The sequence below is a fragment of the Anguilla anguilla genome, chromosome 3 (assembly GCF_013347855.1).
Source record: "Anguilla anguilla isolate fAngAng1 chromosome 3, fAngAng1.pri, whole genome shotgun sequence".
In the NCBI taxonomy this organism is placed as follows: domain Eukaryota; kingdom Metazoa; phylum Chordata; class Actinopteri; order Anguilliformes; family Anguillidae; genus Anguilla; species Anguilla anguilla.
Genome location: NC_049203.1, coordinates 45,254,037 through 45,279,197, shown reverse-complemented (window position 1 = coordinate 45,279,197; position 25,161 = coordinate 45,254,037). Strand labels below are relative to the sequence as shown.

Below are 25,161 nucleotides of genomic sequence, written 5' to 3'. Positions count from 1 at the left end.
TCTTAACCGGGTAGATCCATCCAGCAGCTCAAGACTAAAAATATTTTTCCACCATTACAGTATGTAATGGTAACACAGCTTGTGTGGAATGGCACTTGGCAAAGCATGTAGTACTTGAGCTGTGGTGCTGCTCTTGTAGCAAGTGTCAGCAAGTCATAGACGGATACTCAATGACAACAATAAGCATTCCTGAAGTCAATTAGGGTCCCATGGGAACATGCTGTTCCACTCATTGAATAATAAGTCAAAAGAAAGGTGACTTTGACTGAGACTGTATGCTTGAATGTCTGTTGTTATGCTTACTTTTGGTGCTTATAAAACCAGACCCCAGGTAAAATCCGTAAGTTGTAAATTTGAATGATTAGTGGCAAGATTAGATACAATTCATCACGAAGACATACATTCAGGACATGAAGTCACAATAAATTTTCATTTTTAAATCACATGACTATGGAATAATTCTGAGCCCTCTGCTTTCCAGTAACTGAATACAATATCTGGAAACATTCATACTGCATGTTTATCTATTTTCTTTTATCTTATATTAGCCTACACTGTGCACATCAATGTTGAATTCTCATGTCTGATTGACCATGCAACTCAAATTAGTTTCCCATGAATGCAGAAGAATAGGGTACTCCCATCAATAAAGTTCACTACAAAACTTTGACATGTGCAAAGTTTTCCCTCCAAAACTCTGAGATTTAGCAAGTATTATAGGAATGAGTTTTAATTTCATAGATATAATGTAAAACTGCAGTCATTCAATGCAACTTGCAAATGTATATTTGTATATTTACATTAACAACAGCTGTTAATAACAGGAAAATATTCATATCTTCATCAATATTTCTGGCATTTCACATACAACGTATGAGGTATTTGTGCAAAAGGGACAATGTGTATTCACATATATGTATGCATTTGTACAAATCAGTGCACATTCATTCAAATGTCAATTTACAAGACACAAGTTGAGAGATATTTGTGGAAAGTGAAACACATTTGTGACTGGTCTCTTATTTATGGATCATGATATGCATTTGTCAATAATATTGAGACAAATCTCTTATACATTGTTGTTGGGTTGTTCAGTGCAATTAAAAGTGAAATAGTCTCGTCGGCCTCTAGTGGCGCAGCCCATAGAGCGCTATCTACATGCTCAATGCGAGCCGCGACGTCGGCGGTTTGAATCCAACCAGTGACCTTCGGCGCACGTCTCTCTCTCCTCCTAGTATTTCCTGTCTCTCTACACTGTTCTATCCAAAAAAAGCTAAATAGAAATAGCCTCATCAGACTTCACCTAGTGACAACACACAAAAAGGCAAGCTGCATATGCTGTGTTCACATTTGCAGCAATTTTCAATTCCCCTGGGATTTCACAAATAGAATGCCGCTGATTTATTCCCAGGATGCATAAGAAAACATACGGAGCTTAATTGTTTTAAGGTATCAATGGCAAAAATAACTTGGAAAAAGTTCACGCTGCATAATTTTCCAGGCAGTGGTGAGAATGAGATTTGCTAAGAGAGCCATGAGAAACCATAAATGTGCGTCTTGTGAAAATGTATCACTTTAAAATCATGTCCTGTTATTGCAACTCATTTTATGGCTGGGTTATTTTTGTCAGAACATGTTGGTATATGACACTGGCACCTTGAATGTTATTGGCAACAATAAACTGTATGTAGCTGCAATTTTGATTCACAAATAAGACAGACAAGGAGCATAGCTGTCCAGTAGCTGTACAGGGGCTTATTTCATGAAAGCAGTATACAATTCATTTGCAGATCACTTTTCACAAATCCTGTCGCTTGTAATAAAAATAAAAATAAAAATACTGTTATCACTGTTCATTATCGAACTGACTCATTTGTGTGGGTTTATAAAGGGTTTCTTTAAATTTGACAGTTTAGGGATTAAAATGTGATCTTTTTAGTAATTAAAACAGTATAAAATAACTGCAATGCAGCTAGATCTTTAAAGTAACATGTACCATTTTAGCTTTTAAGGTAAAGTTGCTTTTACGAAGAGTAACCAGTAGCTTAGTTGGTTACATTAGGTTCCCTAACATGGTGTCTTAGCTACTGGGTTAATTAAGCGGGTACTTTCTAATGTGCTTTACTTATACGACTTTGAGTAATGTTATCATAATGCTATAACTGAACGTCAACGTGAGCTAGCTAGTTAGCTAACATATGTTTGTTGTTTAAAGAACACACATGGCTGTAGCCGACATGTTCTATTTATTTAGCTAGTTAGTTGGTTAACTGGATAATTAAAATCTTACCAGTAATAAAAGGAGTACTGCAGACCCTGGAATCCCAGCCTTTTCTGGTGCTTGTTGTGGTGTTCAGCTGAACTGGTGGCATACAGTGCACTAGGCTAAGTTAGAGTAACCATCATGCGATGTGGTTAATTATGCCCTTCTCGTCATTGCTGTTCATTGAGGTGTGTATGCTGAGGGGTTACATTCGTGCCAATAAAGAGCCTTTTAATTCCAAACTTCTCTTCTGGTTTCCTGCCCATATAAGCCCAACTCGCCACATTAGTGTTGGAAGTAGGATAAAAGATACAAGAAGAGATTGAAGACATCCTGAAGAGCTTGCAGAATTGGCACCAAAAGACCCGGGGCAGAAGTCTGGGGCCCGAGCGCCATGCAAAAGGGTGTGGGCTTCCCGGGCCAGTCTGGGAACCAAACATTGTGCCTTCCCAGCTTTCCCAGATTAAGCTACCTGGGGTGTGCTGTGGAGGGTGATGCTTGTTGGATTGGGTTGAAAATAGCACCTGACAACTTTTTTGGAATGATTTATTTATTATGACCTGTGAGTTGCTGTTCTGAAAACTACAATTTTTTTAATGCAAATTAAGTGACTGTAGAATGTATGTAATACGTGATTGGGTGATGGGGAGGATCCTGTTATTTTTCTGCCATTTATTGCCCAGAGTATTAATAAGGGAACGAGTGTCATAATTTGGCCATAAGAGATTGTGCTGTTAGTGCTGAGCTAGAATTTGAAGTGTGTTTGTAGGCCATTTTTTTAATACATTGTGGATTTCATCCTGTGGACGCCAGCACCCATACCGATAGGGGGCAGGGGGAAAGGGTCACTAGCCTGTGTTTTTATGAGTACACATAGTTTTACTAGCTTAATTATTATGACCAACCTCATTATGCCACATAAATCATGAATATCATAGCTTACCATTTCAAATTGTTATTATTGACAATTACATTGATTTGATTACAGAAAAAAAGGAGTTATATTCACCTGTCAGGACCTATTCGCCATGAATGAAGTGGTAATGATTCACAAATGCTCCAGAACAGAGATGTAAAATGATCACATCTCTCAGATTTCAATTTGCACATCACATTTGTCATGAAAAACAGCAACGCCGTAACATTTACTGTTACCATCTCTGAAACAGAATAAACTGAAAATAAGATAACCAAACTGATTTAAAATTAAAATGTACTTTGTCCAGCCCTCCGGTATTTCTTTCCTGCCAATAAAATAATTTTATGTATAAATGTAATGAATCCTGGTGTCTTTTGTAAAGGGCCTCAGGTATATGGATATAGCCACCTACAATAAACATGATGGTCCTCCCACAGCACACCTTCACACAAGACAAAATGAGGCAGACCCAGATGGTGTATCCATCACCTATATAGAACTGTTACCAGATAGCTGATTGTCAGTTTATTGTCTTTTAAAATCAAAATTAGAGTAGAATAAGCCATGTACACACATTTAAATAAATTAGTGTGTGAATATTTTTAGAAAGAAAGCAAAAAGTATAGTACTCCACTATCACTATTCCCAATCCCTGTTCCAGACAAAATTATGCCAAGAGGTGTAGGCAGACATGAGGCACCACTGTTAAAGGTTATCTTCATAGATGCATACTGAACCCTATATGCTAAATATCATTGGTTCAGGCCTGGGCTGGGTCATCTGCAGAGAAAGACATACTGCCAAAGGTAAGATATATTCAAATCCAAGTATCTTCAGATCAACACTGCATTTTACCTCCCACCGGCATGTCCAGTTTACATATGGTACCAAATGTTGTCAGTCTAAGCTATGTCCAGTGCTACCTATCCTAAAGTACAGTGTAGCCAGTAGGGTTTAAGATCATTGTTGGCTCATGTGCAAGTGAGTTACGCTCTGTGGAGAGCAAGCACACACACGCACACACACTCACACAGAACAATATGTGCATGCTTTCTGTTAAGAAATTCTTGTCTGGAATAACTTTATGTTGACACTGTGAATATGAATTTATTTACACAGAAGAGGCAAGAAGTTGCTAGAAAAATTTCAGACAGGCAATGTTAGATTTTCTCAAATGCAGAGATGGTATATCGATATTTCTGTGGAATCTGAGTCAAACATTGAGTTGAGAATCTGAAGGTGAAATGTTTGAAATGATTATTTCTGGCAGAAAAAAATGTGATGGGGAGAACAAGAACAAATCTAGGGCACATATTTTTGGAGTGTTATAACAGGTAAGAAATATATTTGCCCACATGATGTGGGAATAACATGAACTGTGAACTGTTAATGAAGTCGAATGTTCCCACATCACATGATTTTTTTCTCTCCCATGCAGGGCTGTAATAAGGAGTGCCCAGCTGTTGGGGTATTTTTTGATTAAATAAATTGAATTTACCAAAGTTTGTTCTCATTTTTGTGATAGAAAAGTTTTTTTAGGATCACTATGTGCACCTTTCTGAATGCACGTTCACTCTCGATTTTGCAAAAATTGACCTCATGAATAAGATTAAATCCAATGCATACTTTGTGAAAAACAGCTTTGCCCCTCTCAGGATTGTGCAAAGCATCCAAACGCTACCAGTTGTGGCAGTGAAGGGTTTCAAAACATAGTTTAATGAAAAAACAATATATTTTAGCAATATGCCACGGACTGGCAGGTACATATGTCTGGATACTATAACATTGTCTCCAGAGGCAGTTTGAAATTCTCCACCAGTTCCTTCTCCACACAGCAGTAAATTTAAGCCACACAAAAATAAACTGCATATAACGGATTTATCTAACACCCTGTCTATCTTCTTCTTCCACATATTTAGTGTTGAACACAGACGTTCCCAAAAATAAATGTAAAAAAACAGCGGGGTATTCTGATGTTTCAAACTTAAACATATTTTACAGAGATAACTTAGTTCATTTAAGTAAGGGTGGTGTTCCACGAGGTACAACATTAGTTAGACATCAGGCCCAAATGTAACGCAGTTGACAAAGTATTGTTTCAAGGTTAATTCTATCAGAGTTGATTTAATACTGAAAATAAACTGTGCAGAGGTGAAAATCAAGATAAACAAATAAGCAGTTCAGTAAATAAAAATTTGATTTTTTATTAATAATAAAAAATAATACTCACAGAGCATTTTAGGCATTTTTTAATTCATGTACTGAATTTCAGTCCATTTCCTGAATTTATTGAATTGGAGGAAAATTGACCCACAGCTTAAATGTGCTACTAAAGTGAACTTGTCATACACAAACAGATGTATTTCATTCATTCATCCATTTGCTACAGCAGCAAGTGTAAACAGTCCCGAAATGGTACTGTCCTCATGAATGAATCACCAATCACCCCATTATTTACTGATTAGGCTAGGGACCATTTCACTCCCACAGTTATAATGTTGGACAACAAAAGCCCACAGTCAGTGCACATTGTTAATTCAGTTTATTAATTTATTTATGCTTTTTTTGTAATTACAGTGTATTGATTATTCAAGGACGTTATAATGCCATTCAGAAACAGCTCACAATTCTCAATTCCACTTCCTTGGAATAGAGACTTGTGCAAAAATGATGTTTTATTTGGTGTTTTACTAATGAAAGTAATTCTCTGATATCCACTGATATGGAGTGCATCTCACTTTGCTATTTTTAAATCCCTCTCCAGTTATATCAAGCACTTGGGGGGTTTCATACAAGTAAAACCAAGTGCAATAAAGTCCATAGTTGCTAAACTGGCACATCTGTATTGAGTGCTTCTGAAATGTGTTAAAATAGAGTGCCCAATGAATTCTGCAGTTTAGCTCTAATGGATATGTTTTAGTGGAATTCTAATAAGAGACTATGAAAAAGATTAATAAAGAAGTAGATGAAAATGAAGGTATGCGCATAAGCATATCCTAATCTAATTTATCCAAGCTGACTGCAATTATGGCAATGATAATTGTGCATTCTGTAAGGCCTGGGGAAAGCAGGTGCTAATGTTAGTTTGGCACGAAAATAACTGGCATGGCTTACATGATCGTTACTAGAGGAGACATTGTCTTCACAGAAAATCACAAAAGTAAACAGAAAGCATTCATGCAGGATTATTCTTCTTCTAGATATCCTCATTTTAACAATTGGACACCAAACATTTTATTACACAGAATGACGAATTATGCTTCTCTAATTACTGCTATGCAATAACACCACTGACTGACCACTGTGATATCACCCAAGTATTACATTATATTACATTACATTGGAACAACTACAAAACACAGGTCCGATAAAGTACAATACTCATTATTTAAGAGCTATTCATAGCCAAGCATGAATTGACACCCCAGGTTGATGATTATGGCATTTTATAATCCAATAACACAACAAGTGAAACAACTGCTAATGCAACAGTGACGGTTTTTGATATCGCTAGACATCTCCCGCTGAGCCCTAAGCAATCAATCTGTTCTCTCTGCAGTAGGGTAACACAAAGAGGAACAAGTGCACAACTACCAACACACCACCAAGGACAAACAGAGAGCAACAATACATACAGTAGCACAGGAAATAGAGGGATGAAAATGGCATAAGCAAAACACGGGATGGCCGGTGGGTATTTTAAATCTGGCATCGACCTCTGATTGGTGGAAGGTAGGCAGTGACTCAACAATATGGTTGTGATGGGCGGCATGAATGCCAAATGGCAGCAGTCTGTGGGAAGAGGGAGAAAAAGAGAGCGAGTAAGAGAGAGCCAGGGAAACACACACACACACACACGCACAGGGACGTAACACATAGTTTATTGATTTAAAAATCTTAAAGATAGTGATACGTACCTGAGAACATTAATGCTGATTTACACATTATATATATATATATATGTGTGTGTGTGTAATTATTGTATGACACAGGTACATGATTCTTCCAGCTTATATCATCGGGTAAAATTTGTCAAAAAATAGGAGTGCTCTCAAAACAACCAAGGCACTACATACATTAAGTTTTGAGTTTGTGTGTTATCATTGACAAATGAAAGGCAGATGAAATTGTATTACTATAATTGTATTGCTTGTATTATCATTGGCAGGAAAAATCATTTTTAGTGATTTATATATATATATATTTTTTTTTCATTTAGAACACTCACTACACCAACAGCACAGAAGCTTCTCTCTACACTGCACTTCTTTACTGTGGGCACAGTCCAGAAAATGGGCAACTGTGCTGTCACTTGTTGGCGTTGGTGTTATTAGTCTTATGGAATGTTTTTGCGGCTATGAGACATATTAGTTTGCATAATTAATTTTCATAAATACACTGCTAAATCTCTGCATCTTTTGCACTACTGTTTTATTCCACAGTATTTTTGGCAGTCTGACTACATTCCCACCAGCTGGAGTGAAGTGACTGCTGAAGGGTGCAAGTGACACACTTGAGAAGCAAGTATTCAGGTGCAGAACTACACAACTCCTCACAGTCTGAAAGAGGCACAGCCAAAACCAGCAAGATCACATCTTTTTTTCAGTGACAAAAATAATGTTGTCCATTTGACAGCTGTGCTACTGTAGCCACTTGGGATATATGTCTGCCAGTTTTTTACACGTAAGCTCCCATATGTTGAATGAGAGGAGATTGTGAGAAATTTGTCTAAGCAGAATGCTTTATTGGATTTTCTGAAAATGGAACAAAGCAATACAGTTTTCTACTTTTTTGGTTGATTTCTGCAGATACTGTGGGGGAAAAAATCCATGACTTTCAGCAATATCTTGCTCCTCAATTATATAAATAGTCTGAGCACTGTCTGCCAGGAATGCATGGCAACTCCTTCAGTCAACCAAACTTTGTTTCTACAGTATTTCCTTGAGGGATTTTTTGTTGCCAAAGTTGCCCTTACCTAGCTCTTAGGGGCCTACTCCTGGAATGTGTTTAATATGCTCTGAGACACTGATCATTTTTGAAAAACCATATAGACACAAAATTGACTTTAACAGAATTTAAAATATTAAAAAGTAAAATCTAGACTATTTTAATTGTTATTGTTTCTGTCAGGAAGTAATTAATGAATGTATGCTGTTTAAGTAAGTAAGCATTGCAGTTCAGTCACAATATTGCTTTGCAGGAGGAGTAACAACAAACAACGAACAGTATTTTTCTTGTCATCAGGGCTAGTTCACAAACACACACACACCCACACACACTTTATTAGAAAAAGTGAGTGCATTCAGTAGAACATGCCCTCAATCATAAAAATGGCAATTGTTTCGAAATAAATTATATAGAAACATTTAACTGAATATTTACGGAAGCAAAAACATAGACATCTTGGACACACTAATTTTTTACTCTTCAAAGACAAGTCCAAAAGCCTGACATTATTTCTTTATGAGCAAAATTTTAGCCTTCTGCAATTTGCTCACATGGTGACAGGAAGGCTGGAACTCATGCTCATACATGCAGCCAACTTTCTTTCTGTATCACGCCCATGAGGAGCAGGAGTGCAGTGAAAGCTGCAGGGCCATGGATGGCACTGGCCCCACTCACAGAAACTGCAGCTGCTGCTGCTGCTCTGCAACCACGGCAACCGCTGCCAATCTACTGTATACATTAAGGGCCTGTGCAAATGCACAGCAAGTGTATGCGTATTTGTATGTGTGTATGTGTTTGGATGCGCTCTCATGCTTGTGTGTGTATGTGTGTGTGATGTGATGTCATTGAACAAAAATAGCTCCCAGTCCTTACAGTATGTCTGGTCTTGGATTTGATTTCAGTAGTTCACAAAAGAGAATATGAATTCTTGAAAGGGAAAAACAGATAATGACAGGGATCTGTTATTTTTGTCACAGATTGTATTATACATCAAGTGAGGCTAGGACAGTAAGTAGAAGATTTTCCTTCCCTGTACCAGTTATTTTATTAGTGTAAGCAGAAATTTCCATTCTCAGTTAACACAGGCTGCTTTACCATTAGTTTTTACACCCATACACAGCAACATGTTCAGTGCAAAATTAACCCTGATAGATTACCATTTAGTCTATGTGATGCCAGGAAGGGTTATGGGGCACTGTCCTTTCAGCCCCCCAGGTATTCCAGCAACCTGGGAACGCTGCATAGCCATAGACATCTCTCAGGCAGGGTAGCAGCTGTAGCTCACTGCAATTATCACAGCTGCTGTCCCTTGCCTAATTATTGGGATTTTTAAAAGGCCTTGCACCCAGGCCTAAAGGGGAGACCTTTTCTAAACGTCTACTGTGGGTTTTGTTAGTTTTTATTTGTTGTGGACTCTTTTGGTCTGCCCTTTAGTGGTGTTTTTGTTCCTTGTTTCATCATTTCTGGTTTTCCTGAAGTGTTTTCTATTGTTTTCGGTTACTGGGCATAATGAAAGGTGGTATGCCAAAAGACTTTGAGTTTGTTTTGTCTGTTTGCCATGTGACACAGTGGCCTTCCCAGCATCGTGTCACATCTAATAGATAATTGTCTCCATTGGATGAATACAAATACTGGTAGGGTTTATATAACACTTGGAAGTTTGCTGCGTAGGCAGTAGGGCTGTGCAGAAATGACACTATCATTATCTGTGTCTGTTTAACCAACAATTATCTGTATCTGTATTCAGACAGTCAGTGTGGGTGCCAATTAAAGTTGCATCAACAATAGAAAATGACAGTTTTCTTGCTAAATGTAAATGGGCGTTGCAATCTTTGTGCCTTTTGTGCACCAGACCTCATGTGTAACACTAACATATCAAGCATGCTGTATAACAGATAATTTGTTTGTTTTTAAAGTCGTAACAGCAACCTAGATGTTCTGCATGATTAGCTATGGTATACAACTACATTATATATATATATATATATATATATATACATACATAAATAAATGTCATTTTTCAATAGTCTCTGTCTGAGTAAAATTTATGTGAATTCTAACCAGACGGTGCTGTTGCTATGGGTGCAGGCAGCTCTTCCAAATCTCTACCAACTTGACTATATCATCCTCTGAGTCCATTGTTACCAGTCAGAAAACAATATGGGATATTGCTAGCAAGCTGCCAGGTCACTATTGCTTGCTAGCCAAGCAACTATACTTGTTGTAGTCCCTCTCACATGTTCCTTCCCACAAATTAAGTTTGTATTGGATATTGATGACAAGATGAGAGTATAGGTCACTAAAAATGTCCATAATACAGGGTCTCATTTTTGCTATAAAAAATTTGCTACATGGTAATGATGTCATGGCTCCGTGTATGGACCCAGGCACAGAGATAGCATCACAGATGCTGAGATGAAATAAAATAACAAAGACACTTCATTAGGTTAGATTAGACTTTAGATTTAATATGGATCCAGCCCGCTGTCATACAGTAGAACATCCATTTACAGTTCTTGTTTCCTCTTTCAGTGGAAAGACTATCCCTGGAGGGCAAGGATTTGCAGGCACATCGTGGACATCGGTGGTGATGAGAATCCGTCTTTCCAAAGCCTCAGTTCAACGCTGGCCAAGCGAATTTCGAAGAGGCAACGTCAATCATTGCTCTCAAGGAACAGCTGCGCTTGAGAGAGAGGTGACCGGGGAAGAAACTGGGCCAGTACGCTGCAAAAGAAAAGCCATAGAGAGTTAGCTGAGATTTGTGTCAGTGATTTGCATAAAAGGCTGCATGTAGGAATAAAAAGAGCATGTCGTATGTGTGCAGTCAATTTTGTTATTCCTGTATTGTGCTAAAGCTCCATGTATTTTGATGTATTGATAAATGAGCTCAAAGTGATTCTCCTGGTCTGTCCATCACTGATATTGTGACAATATATATACATACAGAGCAGTCCATAAGCATTTGCATAGTGACACAATTTTGTTTTGTTTGTTTTGGCTCTGTACCCCAGCATATTCATTTGAAATGAATCAAGGTTGAAGTACAGACTGTCAGCTGTAATGCAGGGGGTATTTACAACCATATCCAGTGACCCATGGAATTTCAGCCTTTTTTATACATAGCCCCCCATTTTAGCGGAACAAAGGTAATTGGACAAATTAACATAATCTGAAATTAAGTTGTCATATTTAGTGCTAGGTTGCAAATCCTTTGCATATGTTGACTGCCTGAAATTTGTGACCCATAGACATCACCAGAGACTGGGTATATTCCCTAGTGATGCTCTGCCAGGCCTGTACTGCAGCCATCATCAGTTCCGGTTTGGTTTGGGGGATTTTTGCCATTTGTTGCTTTGGCTCTGTACTCCAACACATTGGATTTGAAATATAACAATGAATATGAGGGAGGCTGGATGGAACAAAGAAGCCCTGGTCATAGTCTTTAATCTAGGACTGTCAGAATGACTAAAGGATGAACTGGCCTGGCATCCAGGGACTTGCCACGCTGGAATCATTTCAGAAGTGTGGGGGCCTACAATCTGTATTAGAGGGAATAGGGCATAGAGTAAAGGCTGCAGTTAGCTCCCGCCTGTCACATCCCCTTTCCTTGGGTAGTCCTTGTCATAAATGAGCCTGACCCCCCACACCTTTCACACCAAGTCAGCATCACCCAGTCAGGGAAACATCCTCAAGCCATGCTGCATAAGGTATTTATGATAGCCACAGGGAAGTTGTCACATTTGGCTTTGGAGCCTTGGAGAAGAAGAGTTTTCCTCTTCTTATTTTGGTGGAGGTTCCTTGGTTGTGTGTTTGAACTCATTTCTTTTGTTGCTGTGGCACAAACTTAAACTGGAAGAGGATAATGGTTTGGCAAGGTCTGGTTTATCAGTCCCTCTCTATCTTTTCTGATATTTTCAAATTAATGTCTTCTCTTTTGTAATTTAGAAGTAGGGAGCCAATTAGTTAACCCCGTGGTCACACAAAAAGCACCGTTGCCCCCATTACCATTAATGGAGGTCCCGCTTGAACGGGTGTGGATGGACCTCATTGGGCCATTAGTCCGAAGTGCATGTGGGCATAATTTTATGTTAGTTTTATAGTTTTATTCAATACAATGCAGTACCCAGAAGAAGTGCCACTTTGTACAATATCGGCCAGGATCGTTGCACAAGCACTGTTCCGAATAAGCTCCCAGGTTAAAATCCTGAAGGAAATTCCAACTGATCAAGGCACTTGGTTCATGTCACACACTTTACAAAAACTATACAAATTGTTTGTAATAAAATCCATTAGATCCCTGGTCTACCATCCCCTAGTGGACGGTTTGGTAGAAAGATTTAATAAAAACTTAAAAAACTACGATTTGTAAGTTTGTGCATCATGAAGATACTTGTAATTGGGATATGTGGCTGCGAGCAAAGCTCTACATACTGTAGTAGGGCAATTGTCATGGGAGAATTTGCTGCAGGCGCAGGAACAACAATAGCACACACATAATAAAGGGGTACAGCTGAGACAATTAGGAGATAAAGTACTTGTTTTACTCCCTTCCTCTACCTCAAAATTGCTCTCCAGGTACCAAGGGCCCTTTGTGGTCACACGGCAATGATGCTTATGTTGACTATGAGGTTTTACGACCTGACAGGGGTGGGGCAGCACAGATATACCACCTCAACCTCCTAAAAGCATGGAGAGAGGTGGCTTCGGTTTCACATGTTACCACTGTAATTGAAAGAGATGAGTTGGCTCCAGAGGTAACAAAACTGGTTAATTCTACCCTGGTCCTTTGTGATAACCATCTCTCACTGTGTCAGAGAGCAGACGTTGCCCATTTGCAGAAGCGCTTTGCTGATGTGCTCTCCCTCCTTCTAGGGTGCACAAATCTCATTCACCACCATACTTGAAACACCAGCAGGGCGGATGGTGTATTCTCGGCTCCCTAGAACACAAGAAAACTGTGCAGGCTGAGTTTCAGGCTGTGTTAGAGATGGGAGCAATATAAAAATCAACTAGTGCATGGAGCAGCCCCATTGTTCTCGCGCCTAAGCAGGATGGGTCTGTGCGCTTCTATGTTGATTATCGCAAGGTGAATGATGTCTCACATTTAGATGCTTAGCCTAGGGTTGACAACCTCTTCGACTGGCTGGGCACCACTCATTTTTTCCACAATGCTGGATTTAACCAAGGGCTACTGGCAGATTCCATTGTCTCCAGAGCCAGGCTGCTGTAGGATGTTTATTCCAGCTTTCTCAGAGCTGACTAGTCCCCTGACCTATCTGACCTGGAAGGGTGCCTCAGATCCAGTCCAGTGGCCAGGGCAGTGCCAGCAAGCATTTGACAGGGTAACACTCTAGTCAAACACTTCTTTGTACTCCTAACTTTGCTCTCGCTTTTTGATTGCAGGCAGACACATTGAACTGTGGGCTGGGGGTTGTTTTGTCCCAGAAGGTTTGAGGTTGACCGTCCCGTGCTGTACATTAGCTGGAAGCTTATCTCCTGGGATGCCCTTTTACCCTCTGTTTGGACGACGCTGCCCTTCAGAGGCTCCACCACATGAAAGATCCTAACATGCGCATCACTTGTTGGGATCTGGCACAACAACCTTATAAGCTCAAGATGATCCATAGACCGGGAGGTCAGATGGTGGTGGCTGACTTCCTGTCCCACTAGGGTAGCTGGTGGCGGATGGTCCCCAGCCTAAGTTGGGTGCTAGGGGTATGTGGAGGGGTGGCGTGGTTGGGACATCATCTGCAGGCGGAGCAAATACGGTTTAGTCAGCCTGCAAGCACAGCTGTAGGCAATTAGACAATTATTGCTGACACTATCTGTTCTGCCTGTGGTGAGATCGGGGGGCTGAAATGAGACACGCACACAGGAGCTGCTCCTAACATCTGGTCCCTGGTCCTTCCGTGTGTGTTTTTGTGTGTTTAGTGTGACAAAATACAACCTGTGTGCATCCAACAACTATGGACTGAGGGGTGTGTGGGGAGATAGTGTGACAAGCTCAAATAATCTATGGTTGCGTGTTCACTCAGGAGCATACATATTTAATGAAAAATCTGAAAAGCACTGAACTTCTTACTTCCTCCTTGCATTCCTTACCAAAATGATTTAGCCTAGGCTACTGGTAAATTATCATTGCACGTTCTTGTTGAGAAGATGTCTTTCATACCATAAATACAATTGGGGCATACCTTGATTGCCTTTACACTGCTGCAAATCAATTTGCAAAGCATACAACAACTTTCTGAATTTGTTTTGGTTTTCATTTATTTCTGCATGGCATGAAAATCACACACTTAAAAGTTGTTTGACATAGGTAATCCGTCATCTTGAAAATGACATCAAAATTATTTTTTCATCAAAGTTACTTTATCATTGCATAATAATGCATTTTTTGTGAAATAGAAAACTGGCCAGGCTAAAAATGGATATAAAATATAAAAACGGAGGTGACTAAGTGGAGTTTGAGGGCCAAGGAGACTTCTGTGATTGTAAACACAGGGCCACAGCAAGGCTAAAAATCCTGCATAGTATGCATTTAAGTGAAAGTATAATCTCTGAAACTTCACTTGGTAAAGTTTAATTAACCCCTGCCTTGTTGTAATACAAAATGTCATGTTTGCACAAATTCACTTCTTTCCATGGTATAAGCCACAGACTTGCTCTGATTTACATGCAAATTCCCATAGCTATTATGATTTCCCAGAGTGGGCATTCATTGCTGCTAGTGATTGTTGAAATAACACATTTACTAACATTTACTAATGCTGGATGAGACAACAACAGTGCAATTCAATAATTAACAACACTAGTAATGCTCTATTTAAGTATTTATATGCAGACCCTATTCTAAAGTGTTACTGAGTACACTTCACATTGTGAATTCATGAAATATTCAAGAAAGTTTCTCACCAAGCATGTAAAGCACCAAGTTTAAGGCTTAAGGGGTTCTTCCTCAAAGTTACTCAGGAATATTTTGGATACACAACTAAGTGAAACTTTTCAGACCTGATTTTCCCCATGGTTAACTTATAATTAATTGTCACAAATAATCCAAATTGGTATGAATTCTTAAATTCTTATAAAAGATTATTTTAATTAAGCAAGCATTAAAAATATAATATAAAAATGTAAAATTTGTAAAATAGCATCATAACAAGCCATTAGTGGCCGGCGATATCACAAGATGTGGAGGCAGAACACAGTATTCATAAATATGACAGACAATCAGAAAGAATTAAAACAGAAAATACAAAAATGAACAAATATTATAGTATAGCTGGAATTAGGACAATCAGTGGACACTCAAGATGAGTGTTTTCATCAACCTATTTACAACATAAAAAGTAAAGCGTAGAAATATTGTGGTACTGTGAACATAACATGTAGAAATGATATCACAGTGGGGATAAAAGCAAATCTGTGCCTGTTGTTTTTCCTCTGTGGGATACAAATGTGCCTCCCAGATGGAAGCTGAAACTCCCTGTAGACAGGGTGAGCCACATCCATCAAGATATTTCAAGTTTTTCTCACAGCTATTTTCTTGTTAAATGCTGTGAGACCAATCTGCCATACCCTTGTGAATTTACAGCTTATGTTTATTATTACCCCCCCAAACCTGGTAGAATGTGGTGTCCTTGTGCTTCTAAAAAAGAAGAAATATAAAAACAGTAACTTACAACATCCTTGACAATGGATTTATAAGTCTGCTGGCAACATTAAAACTGAAAAAAAAAAAAACACAAAAAAACAGTAGTGCAAAAACAAGTTACTACTGACCTTTTGAAGCAGGTAGCTGAAAGTAAACTATTTACAGCTTAGAAATGATATTTAAAAAAAGAAAAAAAAGAAAATGCCCAAGCCATAACAGTGAACGCAAACTTTGTGTGTGCATGTGTGTCCGGTTTTGACAAATTCTAAATCTGGAAAAGCTAATACAGTTTGGTTGACTGGCTAATTAAGAATTAATTAGTTGTACCAGCATGTAATTAAGTGGCACCTATTAGAGCCGAATACAGAACAATATATTTTTTTCCCATCTTAATTGTTAGTTGTTTCTCAACAAGAAGGCCGAAGAAATGCCGGTAAAGCAGGCCATCATGGGATGGAATAATCTGAATAAACCAATCATAGACATAGCCAAAACATTGGGAGTGTCAGAATCAACTGTTTCATACATTGTCAAGAAGCAAGAACACACTGGGGACTTCAGCAATAGCAAACACCCTGGTAGTGAATGACTTAGAGTGAATGAATACTTTCAATTGTGAAAAAAACCCCTTTTCAACAGTCAAACAGATCAAGGACAAACTCCAGGATGTACACATAAGTGTGTCAAAAGTTACTATAAAGAGAATATTACACCAGCATAAATCTCAGTAGGTTCATTGCAAGACCAGCGTTAAGTTTCAAGAACAGAACAGCCAGGTTACTTTGCTAAAAATACACACACATAAACTTGTGGAACAACAATAAGAATAGTGATTTACCTTGAACAGCTGCTGCGTTGTTTATTTCAGCTGCAGTGTGCATTAAATAGACAGTTATGTACATTTGCTTACATTAAAAACTACTATAAAAGTAAAACTGTGCTTTCTTAAATATCACAAAAATCTCAATTTGAAAATAAATGTTTTACCGGTAATCAATTTAATCGTCTTCATTTTATCACTGTGCCACAAGTTTGGACCATCACAATAGAGTACAGTACATATTGTCGAATAGTTAAATGGAAGCTAATTTGTGGCCATTTCCAATTTTAAAGGGAACATGCAACAGAAGAATGTACAACTACAAAGTTGCGGGTGGGTTTACATTGCCCATGCTTCCTCAGGTTACTAGTGTACTACTTCATCTCAACAACATGTAAGGCAACCATGCTCATGCTACTAGTTAATGCCATAGAGAGATAGTCATAATACTTCTAGTGTGCAGGTGGTAGTGGCATGGCAGTAACTCCAGAGGAGCAAAAATTGGAAAGTAAAAAAAGAAATATAGAAGAGGGACATTCAAGAAAAAAAGGCTATTTCCTTTCAGATTTGAAATGAATTATTTCATCCAGTAAAAATATATGCTGCACTAAATTGAATTACTGAATTGCATTGGTTTCAGCCTTGGCAATTTGGTTTGGAGGAAGAAGGCTTGACAGTTCCTTTATTGAAATGGGTGGGGGGTGAGGTGGTGGGGTTGGGGCGGGGGTGGCAAAAATTCCTGCATTACACTTTCATAAGATCATCATCATGAATTATGGGACAAAAAATAGTATTACTTCAAATCTGTGTGACTATCAGGCCTGGACATGAAAAGCATACACCAGGATTCAAATGCCTGGGACCTCAGATGTCTGCTATATGATGTAAGCCTCTTTCACTTGTACAAATGAGAATAAAAATTACATTCCACTCTTAGAATCAGAAAAGATATATAGGTTGACCACTGCAGTGTTTTGCGACGCTACCGAGTGGTAAGTTGTCCACTTCCGCCACCCTGAAGAAACCTCGCAACACCGGCAAGCCTGCCCTACGGCGCGCTAAGCACAGGGGCAGAAAAGCTGCTGTCTCGCGAGAGCGTAGCCAAGAAAAGCAGGTGGTGGCAGGAGGAAGAGAAAGAGGGAGGCAGGGGTGCGTGACAGGAGCAGCGACCAATGCATAGGAACCCGCAGTCTAGATTTTAAATAACCCTTTGCACAGCTGTTGATTGTAAGGCTTGATTGCTGCCATGACAGGTCTGTGAGTATGAAAGAGGTTTTTTTTCCTGGTCATAGAGCATCATTGCAGTTTGAAAGGTAAATGATCAGATGCCAAAAAGTGGATTCCTCATGTGTTTCCTTAGATCTTGTAAAAAAAGCTCACTTGTTTGGTGTGAAGCATGGCCATACTGAACTAATCTCTAGACTTCTCAATTCTCAAGGCTGATGTAAATCAAGATTCTGACTGAACCAACTTGAGCAGAATATTCAAGGTAAAATAAGGTTACTGATCAGCATGTTGGCCACTACCTTATGTTATGAGCATGATTCACTTCTCTGAGAAACATTTGAGCACTATGACATCTAAGTGATCTGTGATCAAGGTGAGGAATGTATAAATGTTTTCTTAATTCATTTAATGTCAATGTTCATTTATATTGGCCAGTTTTCCCCTTCTGTATTGGTAATCAGCTGTTAAAACCACACATGTCTGTAGTCCATCACTTACTCGTGCCATTGAGTAAATGCACACTGATTACATTGTGTTTGTACTCAATGTTTTCTACACCTACTCACCTACTGTCTTAATTTAGGTGATTAGGGGCATGTTGATCTGTTGATAGTACAGCAATCACCTGTATCTAATTTAGAAACTCTAGAGGAATCTCTGCGCAAGAGCCATAATACGGTTCATAGTAAATTGTTGTGCAAAACTCAATAATGCATAATGTAAAGTTAACATTATGCGTAATGTTAAGTTATCTGCCCGCATTTGCTATAGTTAATGGGCAGAGTTCAGGGGGGATTTATACCTTATATACAATTTATCTACAATGGTTATTAATCAAAAATATGTCACATAATAAAAGTAGCAGATTGTCTCACTAGACTAAATAGAAAGCTTTGTGATAAACCATTGTTGGGTCAAAAAACACGTTAATAAATGAAGCTCATCAGAAAAGTTTTTCTGAGCCAAGCGGATAGACTCTCTTATGAATACTGTAATGAGAATGTGGCCCTTTCAAGCGTCCTCAGATAAAAGCCTTGCCAGCTACATGTTTATATTCTCCTTAATTATTTAGTTCACAGAAATCAAATTTCAGCAAATAATTTGGACATTTCTTGACTTGGATTTCTGGCTGAATCATTACCTGAGGTGTGCTATGTCTATTATACTTTGTATGCCTGTTTTTTTTTACTTGTACAGTAGATAAAAGCATTGTCATAAACCAGAGAGGTGAGCCCTACTATGTTACTAAGTATCTGAGCATGTATCATTGGAAGGCTGTGTGTCTTCAATGCAAATTTTATTCTTTTCAGTTACACAGTAAAACGTCCAGCGTTAATTCAACTCTAGCAGAGTATATATATATGAGTCAAATAGGGACCGCATATATGGAAGAGTTGGTATAAATGCAAGTTTTTTTTATTTTGCCCATTTACTAAGAAAATATTTAGCCTAGCAATATACAATTTCACTTCAAACAGATTTTACATGCCAGTAGTCATTATCTATTTCAATTATGTTCATAACTTAATCATGTCAGATATAATTTAAACCAGAGTACAAGCAGTCCGATGTTGCATTCATAATTCATCATTTCCAATGGTAACCTGAGACCAGCCACATCCTCCGATTATGAAGCAAAGACTGTGCGCAAATTTTGACACACAAGCAACTTTGTAAGTGAGTAGTGGTAACATCCAAATCAATGAGAGAGGCTGCTTTTGCTTGTTTTTGTTTGTTTCTTAACACCCAGACCAATCTTGTATGCATTTATTATAAATGCCTCTGACCAACTGACTGTTTCTTTTCCATTAATCACTTGGAGCATCCAGCAGATGAGGCTATTTCAATGCAGCAAGCGAATTAGCTGAACACATGTAACATTAAACACCAAACTAACTTAAAATGTCAAAACACATTGATGAGTACAATTAATTTATTTAACAAATATTAAATACCATTTAAAATGCCTAAGGTCTCCTCTAAAGGACACAACATGTAGATGGTTTTGAACACCATCTAGTGTCCCTAATCTCCAAATCTGAAGCCCTCTCCAAGACATCCTTGGGTACCAATCCTTTCGTTTTCTCTTTAGATTGTATTTTGTAAAGATATAACAGCCAAAAAGCACATTGTTTGTTATAGTAAACAGTAAATAGTTCCATAAATGGCATACTCCTCATCATACATACAGCCATTCATACATACAATTCAATCATAGGCTACTAAACACCTAATAGGCATCAATAAGTACAGAAACGGCCTACTGCCACATGCCACTAAAAACAAGCAGCCTCTTGCACAACTCCACCGAATCCTAATATAAAACGATTGTACAACCCCTTTACATCATACCATAATTCTACTGCACAGCCCCTATATCATCATGCACCGTTACTGTTTAGGATTTTAATTGAGATATGCACAAATTCATTTTTTAAAATGAGTGAGTTTAGACTACTTAGTTTCGAATAGGGGCAAGAGATATGTGCATCATAATGTTGCCTGTGAAATAAGAATCAATTAATGTAGTCTTTCATCAATGACAACTATTTTTTTTAATGTAATCTATAGTGGAAAATACCAACACAAATCCACAGATGCTGAATAAGAAAAGGGAACTGCTTCTGGGGGCGACTGCGCTACACGCATACGCAAGGGAAAGCCTTTCTGATGTTCGAATTGGCGTGCACGCGGCTGCTTAACCGTGATGTAGCGAATGCAGCAGTCCATTGGCTGTGAGCTTCGTAAATTTCATTCAGCGTAGTCCAATCGAAACTGGAGAGAGAGAGGGGAGAGGGAGAGAGAGGGAGAGAGAGAGAGAGAGAGAGGCTGGTACAGCCTTGGTCCTTCTGTCCTTAATCTTTTTTGAGGTCCACACTCTTTTTCTCTCTATGAAGGCAATCAGATTCCCTATAAATTACAGTTCCTCTGCAGTAAACGAATATCCTTAATGTATGTAGGTCATTTGCAACAACAAAGCGGCTTTTTCTCCAAAACAAAACTGGGGTGCATTTGCTTCGGTCTGCACTGTGAAATTGCGTTTGGGATTTTTTTTTTTTACAGGACATTACGCGGAGTTTTAGATTTTTCTTGTGATATTGATTATTTTCCTCATCCCTTGAAGTCCAGAACACGGACAACGACACCAGATTGTGCAGATAGAGAAAAGGTAAATCGCATGGTTTTATTTTGTTTGTAAATTAATCCTTTCGCCGGACAGTGTCTGCTGTTGAAACGGCATTTCTGTTTTTTTGATAGTCGAGTGGCAGTCTTTCCTATAAGTATTGCTCGGCACGGCACAGACGTGTGCTGCGGACATTTTGCGGTGAACATTTAATCTCCTCAGGGATTAATTCCGTAATGCGCGGAAAGTGTACGTGCAACCTGTTCTTGCAGAAAGATGGATTGTCATAACCGGGCTTTATGAAGTAAGGCATTCTCAGTTGTTATTTAAAATAGCTCAATGACCCGGACGTTGGTTTAACACATTTATCGAATGAAATGCGCATCATAAAATGCTGTTTGTTGTGTGTACAGTTGGAAATCTTACAATAACTTTAACTATTTGCTTACCTATTTGGTTAGTTCTGAAATAGAAAGCAACAATTACCAAAGGAAGATATGTGCACTTGAATATACGTTGTCATTGATGTTGAGCTTGAATAAACACCTTGTGCATTGTCAGGACAGACCTTAAGGATTTTGTATTTTGTTTTTGCACGAACTGCCGTCCAGACCTCCTTAGTATCCTTAGTATTCGTGGGACATCAGTCATACATTGGAATGGCATTACATGCTGACGATATAATGATAATAATAATAATAATAATAATAATAATAATAATAATGATCTTGGTAAATTCGTTTCATGTCATGTTAAACTGATATAATATCGCAGAAAAAACAATTGTATAGTGTTTCTGGCCTTTCTCCTCTGGAGGCAATATCAAGGGCAACACGTGCCTTGTTGAATAGGAAATATGACTTTTTAAAGTAAAATGCTTAATGTTATTATGCATCCTTTTTCAGTGCGGTTCTGTTGAGACCCCTTTATACCTTCCATATGCATACTTAAATTGTGACTATGTTCAACTGACATGGAGAAGCTTGTGTGAACATAATTAACTGCCCAAGGGGAAGCAACCACATTACATATAACATCAACAGTCGGAGTCGGAGAATTACAAGAGCAGACACAAAGTCTATATTTTAGAGTAAAGAATACGTCCCTTACCTGGCGGCTAATGAGGAGCAGAGGCTAATGCTAATCCGGAGACGGTCAAATACAGTTAAATACTATTTTTGCATTCACATCTTCGAGAAATATGTGCAATAAACACTGCCCCCCTTTTTTATTTGGGGTTATCACGCAACCAAGGTATAACCAAATCGACAGCATTTACTATTAATTCAGCACTAGTTCAACACTGAGCCACAAGGTGGTACTGTGGACAGCTGTTACAGTTTTAGAAAGCGTTAACTGGTTAAAATGTATGAGGCTCTCTAGAAAATTGACCTGTGCGCTGCATATAGAGAGGAAATAAATAAAATTCATTCTGTGGGAACTTTTATTTGTGCATTGTCAATATTAGTTTTGTGATACACAATTAATGTCTTACGCATCTACATGTCCATGTCCAGATAGAAATGGTCAGCCCATATAAAGACTAAATGGTCCGTGCACAATGTCATCTACTGTATACATGTGACAGAAGACCTCTGTGGCTCTCTCCAGCTCTCTCCCTTCCTTTCCATATTTAAGACACTGCTCCTGTCAAAATATAACGCAAAACTTGCTAAAAATAACAATCTATGTCAACATGTCTGCACATGTAAGGACATAGCAGCAGTGCAGTGACAGTCTATAATAATTAATAAAACAATTATGAAAATGTATTGCTTAAAAACTTTAAAAATCTATCTGAACAAAAACATACTAGATTGCAATGGGGTTTGGATATTAATGGGTATCTTCAACTTCTGTACCTGAAATAAAATAATAGGCTGATGTAGTGGCAAGTGAAAATGGGCAGAGCACTGTGATTTTGGAAAATGTCCCTGGTGTGTGTTATGGGAATGAGTCTTTCATGAACAGACTCAGACATGGTTGCTGAAAAGCATTGGCATTTGTAAATAATTCACAGTAAATGTAAGCACAGAAATCCATGTAGTCTCACGTCCATATAAATCCATGTAGTCTCACGTCCATCTATCATCTTACTATAGTGATGTCCTTGTAATGACTTTACTATACATGTGTATGTATACAGACGGGCAAGAAATTAAAGGGGGAAACCAACATAAAGTGCTTTAGTAAGGTGTTGGGCCACCACAAATCATCTTTCAAAGACATTTAGCTCTTTTGCGCTTGCCATCTGGATCCAAAATCGGGGTCAACCACACAACACAGAGCATGGTAGGATGTTAATTGCTTAATTGTATCATGCAGCATGGCTGTGTGGAAGCATCTGCATTTGTTTGCATTTATTTTCAACTCATTTATTCAGGTTTTTCCTAATTTGTCACCCATCTCTCTCTCTCTCCCTCTGTGTGTGTGTGTGTGTTGTGTGTATATATATATATATATATATATCTGTGGACAGACAATGAACTAAAACATGAACCCGAAAGCCATATGGTCAAGCCAGGTAACATATGGGTTGTGCTTAAACACACTCAAGCAGTAGAGTGGCCAAACTGTCACACCCCATGTGGTTGCCATGAGCATTATGGGCTTCATGCATAGTTCTGTGACTTTTTAATTGATCAAATCTACTGTTCCTCCTGGTCACATTGACCAAGAATGACTTGAAGTTTCATGCAGTTTTTCCTTTTCTGTACTGCCAAAGATCTCCTTACTCGATCATAAGTGGATACTAAGCATTTGGTAATTTGCTAAGCACTAACAACTATGTATATGGAGCAGTCAACAGCACATATTCATGGGGCCAAGGAGGAAACTACGAATATATGGCTCATTACTGTAAACTGGACAATATATTAATGACAAAATATACTTTTCCAAGGTCACTGGGGTGGGGAGGGGGCAGCGGGGGTGCTTGGTTAAAGGGAGGCCTTATGTAATCTGTAACTAATTTGTAAATCTCTTCTTAATTGTGAAACAATTAGAAACTGGCCACAAAAAATATATAAAAATAAAAAAATAATTCACTTTGGGTTTTATATAGACAGTTTCATCCGTTTGCCATGATTTTCAGTGCACTGTGATGACAGCTCCTTGGACCACATCTCTTTTAATAATTAAAATGCAAATTCCGAATCCTATCTTCATTAAAATGCACATGAATTATCACCTGTAATCAAACATCAGAGATAATGTTCTACGGTGTTCTGTCTCTCTCTCCCCCCCTCCCCCTAATGCTGGCCAGCCCTCAATAATCACTGGTCATAAATCTTGCTGGATGCATGTATGCTAAAGATATCAAAGCACTAGACATTGAACACTTGAGCACATTTTTAAAAAATGTCACTGCTTTACTTACGGTAAAAACCCTTTTTTTCTAACACTGTTGAAATGCCTTTTATAAGTAAATGTGGAATAGTCAGGCATTGAAAAAAAGATCTAAAAAGCCCTGGCAATGAGCCTTTTTATGTTTTAAGAGAGATTGCTGAACCTGCATCCATTAGAAAAAAGCATTATTTAAAGTTGACTTTTTATCCACAATGGACAGATCAGGATGCAATCATTCACTTGGGAAAAATGTGATATTTTAATGATAGAGCCTACAAAAGAACTCTGAATTAAAGCACCAACTGAGTGATTCTGGACATTCTGAAATTCTACGGAGTTAGGGGTTTGGCGTAGGAGGCAGCAATGAAAATGTCAACTCCCAGGCGTTTAGACGAGGCAACATCATTGTTCAAGACATTTGAGCATTTTCTTGTACGTGAAAACTGCCATGGCCAGTTAGTGGTTAAATATGAAAATGAATTTGTCAGCTCCTGCAGATATAATGAATGGTCCCTGAAATCCTACTGACCACTCAACGTAAGGCTCAGACAGCAAAGAGAAGAAAGTAATTTTATTTCCAAGGAAAATGTTATTTGTCTAAGATCATACTCTTTTTCCATTTACATATGTGAACAGGTTCCTAACAAAAAAATGTCCTTAAATAGAAGTAGTATATCCTGTTCTGAGAGGGCATTAAGGTTAGGGTGCAACTTCAGCAAGTCCTTTATGAGAAACTTCATTCGTGCAGATACCGCATGAGCTCATGGTGTGGTACTGAATCAGCATCAGTGTGAGATAATGGCATGTCTTTGCTGTAAATAATGTAGCTCACATTGTTGGAGGTTATCTGGCAAGTGGC

General features: G+C 38.4%; 1 protein-coding gene and 1 long non-coding RNA gene across 4 annotated transcripts in view; one reads left to right on the top strand and one right to left on the bottom strand.

The window, feature by feature from the left end:
• Nucleotides 1-10,617: 10,617 nt before the first annotated feature.
• Nucleotides 10,618-22,209, bottom strand: LOC118222168. Its single transcript, XR_004764241.1, has 3 exons — nt 22,065-22,209; nt 13,732-13,877; nt 10,618-10,853 (listed from the first exon to the last, which is right to left on the bottom strand). It is a non-coding gene; the product is annotated as an uncharacterized LOC118222168 (long non-coding RNA).
• Nucleotides 20,627-25,161, top strand: part of LOC118222167 (neuroligin-4, X-linked-like) — a 91,106-nt gene continuing 86,571 nt past the window's right edge. For 2 of the 3 annotated variants that reach the window (XM_035407530.1, XM_035407532.1), the window contains exon 1: nt 20,627-20,999. The gene's annotated coding sequence lies outside the window, so the exon portion shown is untranslated. Of the gene's footprint in view, nt 21,000-21,113; nt 21,259-25,161 lie in introns of those variants that run through there. The other variant, XM_035407531.1, reaches the window with a different exon arrangement.